General features: G+C 44.0%; 1 long non-coding RNA gene across 2 annotated transcripts in view; it reads right to left on the minus strand.

Moving 5' to 3' along the window:
* Positions 1-699: 699 nt before the first annotated feature.
* LOC107319992 overlaps positions 700-13,122 on the minus strand; it is a 30,144-nt gene continuing 17,721 nt past the window's right edge. Inside the window, exons 3-6 of one of the 2 annotated variants that reach the window (XR_004308844.1) lie at positions 4,486-4,576; positions 3,609-3,791; positions 1,211-3,435; positions 700-1,118 (exon numbers count right to left, since the gene is read on the minus strand). This is a non-coding gene — a long non-coding RNA (uncharacterized LOC107319992). The remainder of the gene's footprint in view (positions 1,119-1,210; positions 3,436-3,608; positions 3,792-4,485; positions 4,577-13,122) is intronic. The other variant, XR_004308845.1, reaches the window with a different exon arrangement.

The raw sequence follows: 13,122 nt of genomic DNA on the forward strand, positions 1-13,122 counted from the left end.
TGCCAGATCTCAGCAAAGAGAAACCTCATGGGCTGCTCAGGAGCTCCTGTTAAGTCAGAGATAACATAAGAGAGAACAGTGCCTTTTTGACTGAGCTTCCATAACATTATAATGGGCATTTAGCTATTACCAAGTTTCACTAAAAACAAAGAAAACCACAAATATAGAATTTGATGTGGCCCTGTAACCTTACAGCACTACCCTAGAAGGAAAAATGTTTAAAATTCAACATTCATGTTGTATCAGAGGATCAACCACAGAAGCACTTGAGCCTGAGCAGGATAAGGCACGCAGGTAAGCTGCCAGCCCACAGGCTTACATTCAGTAACAGCAATTTGAAGGTGTTTGCATTAAAGATGCACATGAATGTGCACAAACAAACATGTACACCTCCAACATTTATTTTACATGGCTCTACGAGGGAAGTTCTTACAGAATTTCCTCTAGGAAGAGCTGCTGGGATCCCAGGGCAACATTGGGCCCTCTCATTCCACCCCAGCTTCAAACCCTGTACTTCACATCCCGCCTGGCTGTGTCTGTCTGCCACCTTCAGCTCTCAGTTCCTGCAGAAAATAGCGCACCGAATAGCAAGAAATCTGCTGCTGAAACTGCATTAAATCAGAGCAGGCTGATGTTAGATTAAAAGTGCACCATAGAAAGACGTTTTCCAAACGCTCTATCAGGAGTTGTTTCCCAGTGCCCAGACCTCAGAGCCCCACGTGCCCAGGAGCACCATGCAGGGCTGTGGATGCACTCCCAGCACCACAATGAGACCTGCCTTCATGGAGCACCATCCAGGGCAGCGCAGAACTGACCCACTGGTCACCCCCAGACCAAAGCCAAATGTTGTCCCATCCCCCAGCACTGCAGGCACCACCAGGACCAGCCTCATTCCTCAGGGAATGGCCATAACTCACCCAGCAGTGCCATGCCTTGCTGTTCCATCTCCAGACATGACGGCCTAACTAAACCCACCAAGGGCAGCAGGAATGTTTTGGTTCCATCACTGGAACTGGCATCAAGTTCAGTGTCAGGCTTCACCTCCAGAAATAGTTCTTGCAGCACAGGCAGCTCCCTTTCCTCCCAAGCTGCTGGCAGCCAATCAACTACCACTGCTCCTAAAAGCAAGTGTTGGTGACAGATGATCTGAAGGCTGTTAAACTTGACAAGGATGTAGTTCAAGTCCCATAAAGCCTCGTGCTAGACCTACCTGAGAACTGGCAGTTCCTCCTCTCTTGGCACCTGTGGAATTCAGCATCAGACACCCCAGCATTGCAGCAGGGTCTGGCTCTCCTTCCTTCCGCCACTGCTGACACCAAGAGGACACCACAGGGATGCCCAAACCTCTCCAATGATGGATTTGTCCTACAAATACAGTGTGCCCTTCAGCCTTTGGTGCACAAAGCAACTCACTCAGTTACAACAAGAACCCAGATTATTCATTTCTCTCCTTCACAGGCCCCCAAATTGAGAAATGCTCTCTTTTTAAATTATTCATGACGTTATTATTACTATAAGTCAAAACACCATTTAATGAAATAACACTTTCAAAGTATGTTTGCATTAAAACCAGAATGCCACGTACTTAAAAAATCATCTCTCTGTCAGTCTGCTGAATTACAAGAGAAACGGGTCTAAATCATGTTTGTAGCTTGAGACATAACTCCTCTCTGCTACTCAAATCAATACATGATTGTGTTTTATTGCTTTTTTTGCTTCCACCTGAGGTCAGGAAGGACCCTGAGCACATTCCATCTGCTGCTTTCACTCATCATGCACCTGGATTTTCAATTCCAACCATCAAGCCTTCTCCAGCTGCAGGGCAACAGGGAGACATGAGCGAGCACACAGCCCAAGGCAGGCACTGAGCATCCCCCTGGGCTGTGCCTCATGCAGAGGCTCTTCCTCTCATGTCATCTTCTGAAGATGCCAATGAAACTACAATGGAAAAAGAACATGCAAAGCTACCAGTGCTAATCCCAGTGGATGAACTCCCATGCAGTACCTACGGGCCCCTTTACCTCCCTTGGCTTTTGAAAACTGTTGGTCTGAAGTTGGATATCTGGGTTCAGCCTCTCTCTGTCTTCCACCCTACGGCTTTCACCTCTCTGATACCAACACATGGAGCTGAGTGCTCTGTTCTGTCTTCACTCTGGGAAATACCTATGCTTCAGTCAGAGCCAGTACAAAAATCAAAACTAACATGTTATCTGAAAACTAAGTGCTGGTTTTTATTCTCCACGAGTCTCTAACGGAGAGACATCCAAGTTTTAGAGTCTTCACTTAAAGTTTAAAAAAATAACCCCAGACCTGAAGTTAATTTTATCTCATAGGTTGGAAATGCAGTTTAGAGCTTCAGTGAAGGAATTAATGGAAGTCTGTGCCTCTATCCAGACACCCATCTCCTGAACGCTCATGGATGGAAACGGACCCTCAGTGCTACTCCCAGTTGGCTTCAGCATTAAGTCTGACTGCTCTGTATTACCTTCTAATGACGTTTGCTCGTGTCTGATATGGGTACATTCAACACTGGGAACCAACTGATGACCCGATGCACTCAGCTCCTCCTCCTGAGCCTGGTTAGAACAAGCACTGATTTGCAATGTCTCATCGCTTCCCACTGGTGCTTCAATCTGTCTCCTGCTTTTAGACAGGCGTTTCTTTCTCAAGACACATAAATAGAAAGATTGCAGAAATTAAGTAAAGATACCAGAAGATTCCAATTATATAGAAACAAATTGGCACCTGGAGGATCGTATGGCAAGATAAACCTTCCCACAAGTGTTTATTATTTCTTAGTAAACAGAGATGCTGGAAGCAAAATTACTGCTTCCTGCAAACAGTGAAAGGATTTGTTTGGTAAGCTGAAAGCAAAACAGACAAATGTGCCTCATTTACGCTCGTATGGAAAAAAAACTTCCATGTAAAACTTGAGCCCGGGTGCAAATCTCCCAAGGGAACACTGTGTTTCATTTGCACAGCTGGCGCACAGGAGATCCCGCCTACAGGCTCAGGACTCCCAGAGCCATCATCCTGAGCAGAACTGCAGGTCCATCCCAAGGCATAACAGTCACCTTTGGCAATTTCTTCCTTAATGGCCGTAAAGAATCCATGTATTTGAAGAAGCATTTTTCCTCCATTGTGCACCAGTGGTTAATTCAGCACACTGAGAAAAGCACTACCTAGAGATCAATTATACAGCTGGAATTCAACAACTGAAAAACAACCGCTCTATTCCAGACATGATGGCAGAGTGTGGGCTTGAAGCAGTCTCAGACTGTGGAAATGTCACTGCCTGCACCAGCATCTCCAGCAGCAGCCATTGGCCCCATGGCTTCCAGAGGTGCAGGAGTGGCATACAGAACCAGTCGGGCTTGCTGGAGGTGTGCTCCAACCCAGTGCCTTCCATCCACAGTCTCACTGTTGTTCCAGCACCTGCAGACATCAAGATAACAACAAGACTACAATGCTTTTAAAAAATAAAACCGGTAATGCTGTAATACTTGCATTACTCCATTCCCCACTGCTAACCCTCTAAGTCAAGGGTGTCAGTCCATGCAGAGATGCAAAGAGCTGAGTACATAACCAAGCATACACAGTACACTTACTCCTACAGGCAATCCCTGGAAGGACTTTGTGCATCATGGCCATGATGGGAAGAGCACAATGACATCCTCATCTTGATCCTCTTGTGGCCAGCTCTCCCCAAGGCTTCCCTGTGCCTACTGTTGCTAAGGACTGCCAGATTCTGATGACTCTGGAGTATCAAGACTGACACAAACTGTCCAGAGCTGGAGGTTACACAGCCAACAAGAGAAAGGTGAGACAACACAGGTGGTCAGGGAGAGGCAGAATGGAAAAACGTGTGTGCAGAAATAAGAGCATGAATGACAGGAGTGGCACCAAACCCCTCATCTCTGCACTGGTACTGAGATGATAAATGCAAACAGTAAGAAAGCAAGATGTTCTTTCTCTGCTGCTCCTGAACACAGAGCCCATCTAGCAAAGCTCACAGATCTGCTGTCCAGCTATATTTTGGATGTTTTTACATTCCCCAGACTGGCTACGGCTCCTGATATAACTCAGTACATCACACTTCCACAAAAGATAAATAACCTCCTTTGCAAGTCTATGAGCACAGATCATCATGAAGCTACCCAGAAAGTTTTGGTATTCACGGCAAAAGCAGCAAACAGAGGTTTGCCCTCTCTTTCTCTCTACTCGCCTTTCACCTAATCACCAAGTTGGCTGAAATACCCCCTTCATGTCTACCACCACATCTCGGCCTTATTTTGAGCAAACAGAACATTTCAGCTGACAGTACAGTGCTTTAATAGCCACTTACTGAGATCTGCAGGGGTGGCTGAAATCTGCCACCACATTAATCTCACCCTGTAATTAGCTACCTGGGGAAGATATGTATTATTCAGAGGACCTAGGTTAAAGAAAAAAAATAGCCCCACGGGGACAGAACTCCTGACTTACCTCCCTTTCCAACAGCAAGAAGGGAGGCACATCCCTCACTGCACTGACACAACATGGGACAATTTTGCTCTGTGTGCTGCAAAGCGCAGTCCTGAAAGATGAACTGAAACATCACTGCAGAAATCAAAACGGCTTCTGATATGAGCACAAACCCCTGCACCTAAAGATCTCCAGCAGCACGTTATAAAGAGGCTGCAAGGTATCATACAATATTTATGAGCATGAGATATCTACTATAGATTAATTCATAAATTCCCCATCCATAATTTATAGTCTATTTACAGAGCAGAACAGTCATCGCACAGCAACCACCACAAATGCATTCACTTAAACTTCAGGGCATTTGTAATGACTGCTCAGAAATAAGAGGGCCATAACAAAGCAGGCACAGCTGAGGACAGGCTGACTGAAACACACACGAGTATAAAGAAAGGAAATGCATTTTTAAGGCAACTGATGTGCTATAAATTTTTAATGCTCTATAAAACCTTTCATTTACTTAGAAATATTTATATGGCATTAAGTGCATTATTCCAATTCAGAGTAAGAATTAGTCTTAGCATGTTTTATGAAGCACTTGGATTTCCTCTCCTAAATTTTACCTCCATACTTAACCCAGCACAAATGATCATTTAACAGATTATTTGTATCAAAGCACCACACCTTCACACTCAGCACAACTACTGTCTCCAGGGGATCACCCCAAGCATCCATCTAGTAGGTTTCTAGGGAAGTGTGCAATAAATTGGATGATTAAGGCCTGAACAGCTCAGTAATTCATGCCCATGCAATACACATGCACGTGGAAGTATCAGAACTCCCTGGTGTGGAGTTCTTCCTTCTCCAGCAGCCAGATGGAGGAAGACACGCGGCCATAGGACACTCATACCAGACAGCACGCTCCTATCAGAAAACTGACATGTTAGAAAGCTGTGGTGTTACTGTGGCTCACTTGGTCTGGGATACACAAGCAATCTGGGTTGAGTTACTGTGATAGCTGATACTGTGACACAGCTCAGCACGGAGCCAATAGCTCTCACTACTCAGCTGAATGAGCTTCCTGGGGCAACATACATCATCCTCTTTTTGATGATGGATTTTGTTCATTAAATGTCTTCACAATGATCCTTTGCATACACGCAAAGACTTTAAATTGCTGTTTAATTTTAACAAGTTCTCAGGATGAGAGATAAAGGTTCTTTGTTTTTGTAGAAGTCCACGTTCACCTCCCAGCCAGAGCCACACAGATGAGTGTCAGAGATGGGACACACTGTCCAGGTGTGCAGTTTGCCCTGTACACAAGATTGCACGGGGAAAGAAATAGCAGAGAAGTATATTACTGACAATGGAACACATCACATCTCCAGCACAGCTCCCCAGCAATCTGTCACCAAGCCATCAGTGCAGTGACAGCTGCCTGGTTCTGCTGGTGGCACTGCCACTCAGTGATGAGCACTGTTGTTTACATTGTCTTGGTAAGGAGCTACAGCTAATTAGTTACCTAAACCTTACTTACCTGTGGTTCAATCATTTCACCACCATCTCCTCTGCCATGTCTGATAGGAGAATAACTTCTTTTGTTTGTAGCACTAGATCTGGGGAGGTAAATCCTCCAGCATGGTGTATCTCACTCTCCTAATCACATTTAATTGGCTGCCACAGACAAAGCTTATTTATGTATTTCAGCTTCTTTCATCTCCGATCACTGTTCTGGCTTTTGTTAACACAATCCATCGCACGAAGCACTGGGTTATTTAAGAAGATTAGTGAGACTTACCAGCAGGAACCACACTCACACTCACAAATGAAATCCACTGTGTTTTAGGAATCAGTTGAGCACAAACCTGGAAACTTACTTGGAACGCGCTCCCTAGGTCTGTCTCACACAGCTGTCTAGATGGGAGCCTAAAAGAGTACATTTGACACTACTTAATGTACCAAAAGGACAAGCCTCCACCTATAAAGTCTGCTGTTATGTGCAATTTGCATTAATCCTTAAAAAGAAAGAGATATCCTTAAATGAAACAAGAAAACAAAAACAGATTAGGAATAACATTCTATTGACAGTACCTCAACTAACTGATGTCAGTTATGATTATTCCCATGACCCCATGAAACCAGCCCTCCTTCACACAGGAAAAGGGGGACACTGATGGCAGGGACACCTCAGCTTCCTGGAAGAAGAGCCAACCGCCTGCCTTACTGTACACCCAGTGAAAGTCTATTATGTTCAACACTGCTTCAAAATGCCTCACAGCTATCAAGGAGCAACAAGAGAAAAGTCATTTTTCATTATACTTTCAAGATGCTACTGAGATAAAGCTATTAAACTGAGTGCCTGATATATGCAAAAGGTTGAACCATTCCACACGCGCATCTTGCGCTGCCGCTGCAATGAACAAAGGTCACTGATGACAACAGGAGGCAGAAATTGGGCTATTTTCTTTGGAGAGGTGGGAGTACGCCTGCCGACTCACTTTAAGCCACATTCTTTACCTAGCAGGAATACTCTGGCCCCTGAGAAATCATTTTTCAAGCCAAGGCAGAACAGCTATCATTAAACCCACCTTATTGTTACTCCAATGGGCTGGCTTATTAAGAAATCCATTTGAGCTCTCATCTCCCAATTCACTGTTGGTGACTTTAGAGAAAAGAACTGCCCAACCATCACAGAGGCTTTCCCCTAGATACTAGCAAAACTTAATGCTGATCTACAGAGCATGTGTTAAGAGTAAGTTGCCGTGTCAAGTGAAAATATTCTGTGCCCTTCAAGTTCAAGGTACAGGGTAACTTCTCCAAAAGCACTCTGCTCCCCAAGCCTCACAGGCGAAACTACACACAAGATCTTGGATCAAAGGATATTCAGAAGCCAGATCAGATTTCATGAAAGGAGAAGCAAAGCATTGGTACATGCTTGTAATTGAACTGCAAGTGGACTTGCTGGGGGTGCAGTGGGCTTTATGCCATTTACCCTGGGAACTGCTAGCATCCACCTTTCCAAAGCTGCTGGTACCAACCACCAACTGCTAACACCAATCCATGCACCTTAGTAATCACCTTAGGGTGAAAACTTCACTGTAACGTTCATCTTGAAGAACTGACAGGGAAATGAGTAATCAAACGCAAGAATGTTTAATTGGCATATTGTTAGCAGAAGGACATAAATTGCCAACTATAATACACCAGATAAATAAGCATTTTTAGCCAGCTGAGGACTGATGCGTTATCATGCATTTCACATGGAGTTTTTAATTATTCAGAAAGCAAATGAATTATTTTCAAGCTTGCATTTCCTTGTTTCATGTTGTCCTTGTGGCTTTTCCTAAACCTTTTTAAATGCAAGCACTCGGAATTCAGCTTTTCTGTTCTTCTACGCCAATACAGAGCTGGGAACAGAAATCATTGTCTCACCTTTAAGATGTGCAAGACTTGAGTTGCAGTTGTAAAACCTAACAACGTCAAGTCTTCAGCAACACAACCAATACCTTCCCATAGGAAGAGCCTGTTGCTGTCAATGTAAATCATATCAAGGGATTCGAATATGGTACATTAACATATATTAGTATGTATATTATATGGAGCATTTTTAGCTCCTCAACTCAAGCAAGAGGTTAGCCAAATTTAGATCTAAACAACCATTATGTGGTTTGGATCACTTTAATTACCTTTTTTATTTTTTAAACCCACCAAGAGCTTGAACAAAACAGAAAGAGCCATCAGTACAGGTAGCTCTGCTTCTGAGATAGACAACACCCATGCTCTTCCCTGAGCCATAATTCACAAACCTGTGGATATCTATCCCTATCTGCTCCTTCCAGTTTCATTTATAAAAACTATTTTTAGCTGGAGCAAATTTCAGTATACAAGTAAAATCAAAAATGCAATTAATGTTACCAAAGATAATGAGTTATTTAATTACCCTTGAAACTAGATCTTGCAAAGATCCAACAAACTTTAAAGTGCTGTGTTACCAAATTAACAATCACACACAACATCAGATTGCTTGCAACACCCAAGTAAAACAGTCTGATCATTGGGACACCAGGGCATAGTGAGGACTTGGCCATTAACTGGATGGCAGACAGTTAAAGAAACTTCAGCTTGTCTGTTGTCATGCTTTCCCATCAGGGAAGGAGCCTTGCTGAGAGGGGAGCTTCCCAAAATACAGCATTCAGTGCATTCAGCTCATCTGCTGGATGGCAGAAACAAGAGTGTGATCATTGCCATTATTGCACACTGACTCCTGTGACACAAACAAGGGCATTCCAAAAGAAAACGTTTCCAACAGAGCTATGAAACATCCATCCAACAGTAACTACTTCCCTTCTGATCATTCTACATTTCACTTTGCTTAAAATGACCTTAACTAATTTTATACAGAAACACCAATGATGAGTTCAAGAGGCCCTTTACTGAAAGAAGTTAATCAGAACACTAAACAAAACATTTGCACCTCTCCACCAGGTTTTAATTCCACACAAGTATTCCTCACGCACACTTAGATTAGCCTGCCCAGCCATCTCTAGCATAATGGAGATGCTGACAGGCCCTTGAACATCGTGGCAAAAAAAGCACAATAATAATTACTTCTCACCCTTGTTAAGGTAATCTTCCCATATTTGTGAAGCTCTTAGTGCAGTGCAAAATGATAGCCTTCCAGAATTACAATTACATCCTAGCGTCTGCCCATCATTCCATCAGGTATGTGCACCCTCCACTGTTTCAAAGCACTACTGAATCCGCTGAGCTGGAAGGGGGATGCCCTGAAGTAATAAAACAAGGGGTAAAACCCACCCTAAGCCCCAGATGGTGGCTCAAGGAACAGAGCCTAACCCATAATGACTGCAAAACCCGCATAGTACCACAAAAAATATTCTCTAATGGAACAAACCTTCCTCTAGCAGAACCCGATGGGCCATTTGCCCCTGAGCCCAGCAGGAGCAGAACTTGTTCTGTTAAACTGGGCAACTGGAAAAGGACCACAGGGTCAGGAAGTCAGGACACCTCTCATTCACCTCTTCCTGCATTGGCAGATCTCACACCTTACACAGGGTGATAGAACCTCACCTAATTGAGGGAGTTGCTCTAAATTCATGGACTGACTTAAAGAAGAATTCTATGTTCAGCTCTTCATTAGGAATGAGAAGCGTTTCTCTTACAGCTGCTCTTTCAGACTTCATTTAACCAAAAAATTCCCTCCTATGGACTTTTTCTCCCCAAGTTCACATAACGCTTCTCTGTATATGGGAAGCTATGGAGGGAATTGTTACTTTTCTCTGGACAAAACCAATCCCTAGAAATTTTTTATTAATTTGCAGCTTGATGCATAAAAAGGAAGCTTGAGAAATTACCAGAAGTGATAAATAAATGATTCATGTGGGTTGGTTTTGCATGAATAAATTATTTGCTCCTTCTCTGTGCTTCATTTGAGAGAAGAATGCAAAATTAATGCTATTCTATGCAAATAGAAAACCTTTTATACAATTCTGACATAATTATAGGTGTTTGCGAAGAAACACATACTTGGTTTTGGGAAGCAAAACGTCTCGGTAGCATATTAGTGTCACAGAATGAAAGATTCAAACAATAAAGTATGTCATCTGAGGATGTTCAGTATACAGACCTAGACACAGTTTTAGTATTTCTCCTCTCCTAAACTGCTTTCTCCCTACTGGGAGGTGAATGATCAGTACCCAAAACACCATATCCCTACAGCCCATGCTTTGTCGCAGTCTGTAGTGCAAAGTAGACTGCTGCCTATCACACGAAGATGTGTGTCCCAGAAGGTTTTCATTAATGCCAACAGATCTGATGGCATTTAAACAATCTTGTAGCCAAGGAAACAGAGGAGCACCACCTGACAAGTGCCGTGCCAGCTTCCTGCTTCAGAGGCAGCTGGCTGAAGCAGCACAGCCCAACCACACCACAGGTAAAGGCAGAATTTACCCTCAGGACATCAGGCCCACATCACAAGGGTCCCTGCTGACTTACAGGGAGCACTTCACTAAGTCATCCTTGGGATCCCAGCTGAGCCTACAGCACAGCAACTGCTTTTTAGTCCCCACTGCCCACGTGAATGCGTGCTCCCATCCAGCAGCTTTCATAACTGATTTAAATGGGATTTTATACCACAGGCAACAAAAAGGAGAATTAATTTAGATTTCTCAGCTTTTCAACCAATTGCTCACTGCTAAGAAATCCTGTTAACAGGATTTCATCTCAATAACTGTCCAAAATTTTGGGGAAAGAAAAAAAACATCCTTCACAAGTTTCAAGAATTTACACTTGAGAATTAAGAAATTATCACACTGGAAATTACTCGTTTGTGAATATGAAGGTACGGAACAATTCAAACCTGAAGATCACATTGAATCTGCATTGTAGCAAAGTAGAAATAAATGTTACGCTGCAAAGCTAATGAGAATTACAGAAGGAAAATTTGTGCTGTCAACTCCAGTACTCTATACAGCAGTATTTCTTCAGACGTTCTGAAGTAAAACACAAAGCCCTTCCAGAACATTACTTAATGCCTTCTTTCAGATGATTCAGAATGAATAAAATTAGCATTTCCTGCTTGGTCAGTAGAGTGTTTCAGGTTTGCTCACACAGCACTTGGGCATATGAGCAGGTATTTTCCCCAGGACAGTTCTGCTGTCACCCTGTCTCTAAGAACGGCCATCTCACAAGTGACACCATTGGAAGGACTCATACATCCACCTGTGGGCTTGAGCAGCGAGCCTGGTATGCAGAACACTGCATGGCAACCCCAACACTGTTCCTAGCAATGATTCCTCTGGGATAACAGTATGTATCTACAATGAAAGATAGAATTCCATCTGCAACATCTGATGCCTATCTAATTCCAATTGATAGGAACTAGTTATTTGTCAGGTCTGTTTGTACAGCAATGGGACACCTCTCAAGCTCCAGCCATCCATTACCCCGCTCCTCTGGGGGCACAGCACTAGGAAACACCCACAGGAGCAGTCAGCTAAGTTACAGCTGCCTTGGACTCAATGACCCCTGTGGGTCTCTTCCAACTTGGAATATTCTACATAGATCATAGAACCACAGAAGTTGGAAAAGACCTCTAAGATCTCCAATCCCAACCCACCCCTACCATACCTGCATCCCTCAGGGCCATATTCCTTGAACACCTCCAGGGATGGTGACCCCACCACCCCCGAGCAACCCATGCCAGAACCTGACAGCTCTTTGGAGAAGACACTGTTCCTAATATCCCACCTGAACCTCTCTTGATGCAAAGTGGGGCCATCCCCTCTCATCCTATCACTGTGACCCAGGAGCAGAGGCCGATCCCCCCCTTGCTGCAACCCCCATTCAGACAGTTATAAGGAGAGATGAGGTCTCCCTTGGGTTCCTTTTCTCCAAACTGAAGCACTCCAGCCCCCTCAGCTGCTCCCCATTATCCCTGTGCTCCAGACCCTGCACAGACCCACTGTCCCCTACCCTTAGATGTTACACACACGTGGTAACAAGCAAGCCAGATGTAAAACAAGCAGAGCACACTGGTGCTGCACTCCTAGCTTCAATGCCCTTGGTAGGAATCAGAGGGAACTGCTCCAAACATTTTGTTTCTGTATACAATGTGGCTGCAAAAATTCAAAACAGACAATTTAGTGGGTGGATCCGTAATTAAATTATTATGGCTCGTATCTAATTAAAGCAGATTTCAAGGCGCATTTCAAGCTGTGGCTGGATGTCAGTTTGAAGTTGTCTCACACAGCTTGGCAGCAATCAGACTGAAGGAGGGCACAGAGGCAGCATCCAAGACTAAGGAAAGGAGGATCTAAAAATAAAAGCGTTCTGGAATGGCTGCCTCCCACTTTGAACCCAGCTCTTCACTACTGCCATGACACCATCCCACAACGCAGATTTCTCCAACAGGCATTGAGACTCTCAGGAAGAAACAATAAACAACTACAAGGGTACAAATCATGGCTGTGGCTCAGTTCTATACATAGTTCGGCAGAAGCAGATGAATAAGCCCATCCAATTTATCAGAAAACTGTTTCACAGAGGGGATATAATTACAAGCCAGACGACACAGAAATGCATAGCCTGGCAAGACACACCACAGAAATGATGATCCTAAAATAATAAAACCCGCTGACACAGAGCACCCAACACGGCTGTTGGCATCTCACTGCCAGCAAGGAGCTCAGGACAGGGCAGGGTGTGATGTGCTAGCACAGCACAGATCCCCTTGGCCCTTTGAAAGCCATCTTAGAAGGGCCTGACTCAGCCAAGAAGCACTAATCCAAGTGAGCACTGCTACAAGCCTTGTTTCACAGATCTCTTGGTGCATCCTGGTAACTCAGGTGTCACGCACTCACACATGATGTGGCAGTATTAACCCACACAGAACTCTCAAGGATAAAGAAAGGACCATTCCTCTATTCCTTTACTCCCCAAAGCAAACATTCACTTTCCTCCACAGAACTCAGAAATGCTTTTATCACCTTCATTGGAGCCTCTTTGGACATTTTCTTCATCTTGTATTCAGAAGTGGGAGACAGCTGTTTTACTCATCACCCTCTGTCTGCATTATGGATCCTTTTTATAGATTGGCTGGCCCTAATATTTGCATCACATTACATGTTCCCTCTGGGTTCC

The sequence above is a fragment of the Coturnix japonica genome, chromosome 12, assembly GCF_001577835.2.
Source record: "Coturnix japonica isolate 7356 chromosome 12, Coturnix japonica 2.1, whole genome shotgun sequence".
In the NCBI taxonomy this organism is placed as follows: Eukaryota; Metazoa; Chordata; class Aves; order Galliformes; family Phasianidae; genus Coturnix; species Coturnix japonica.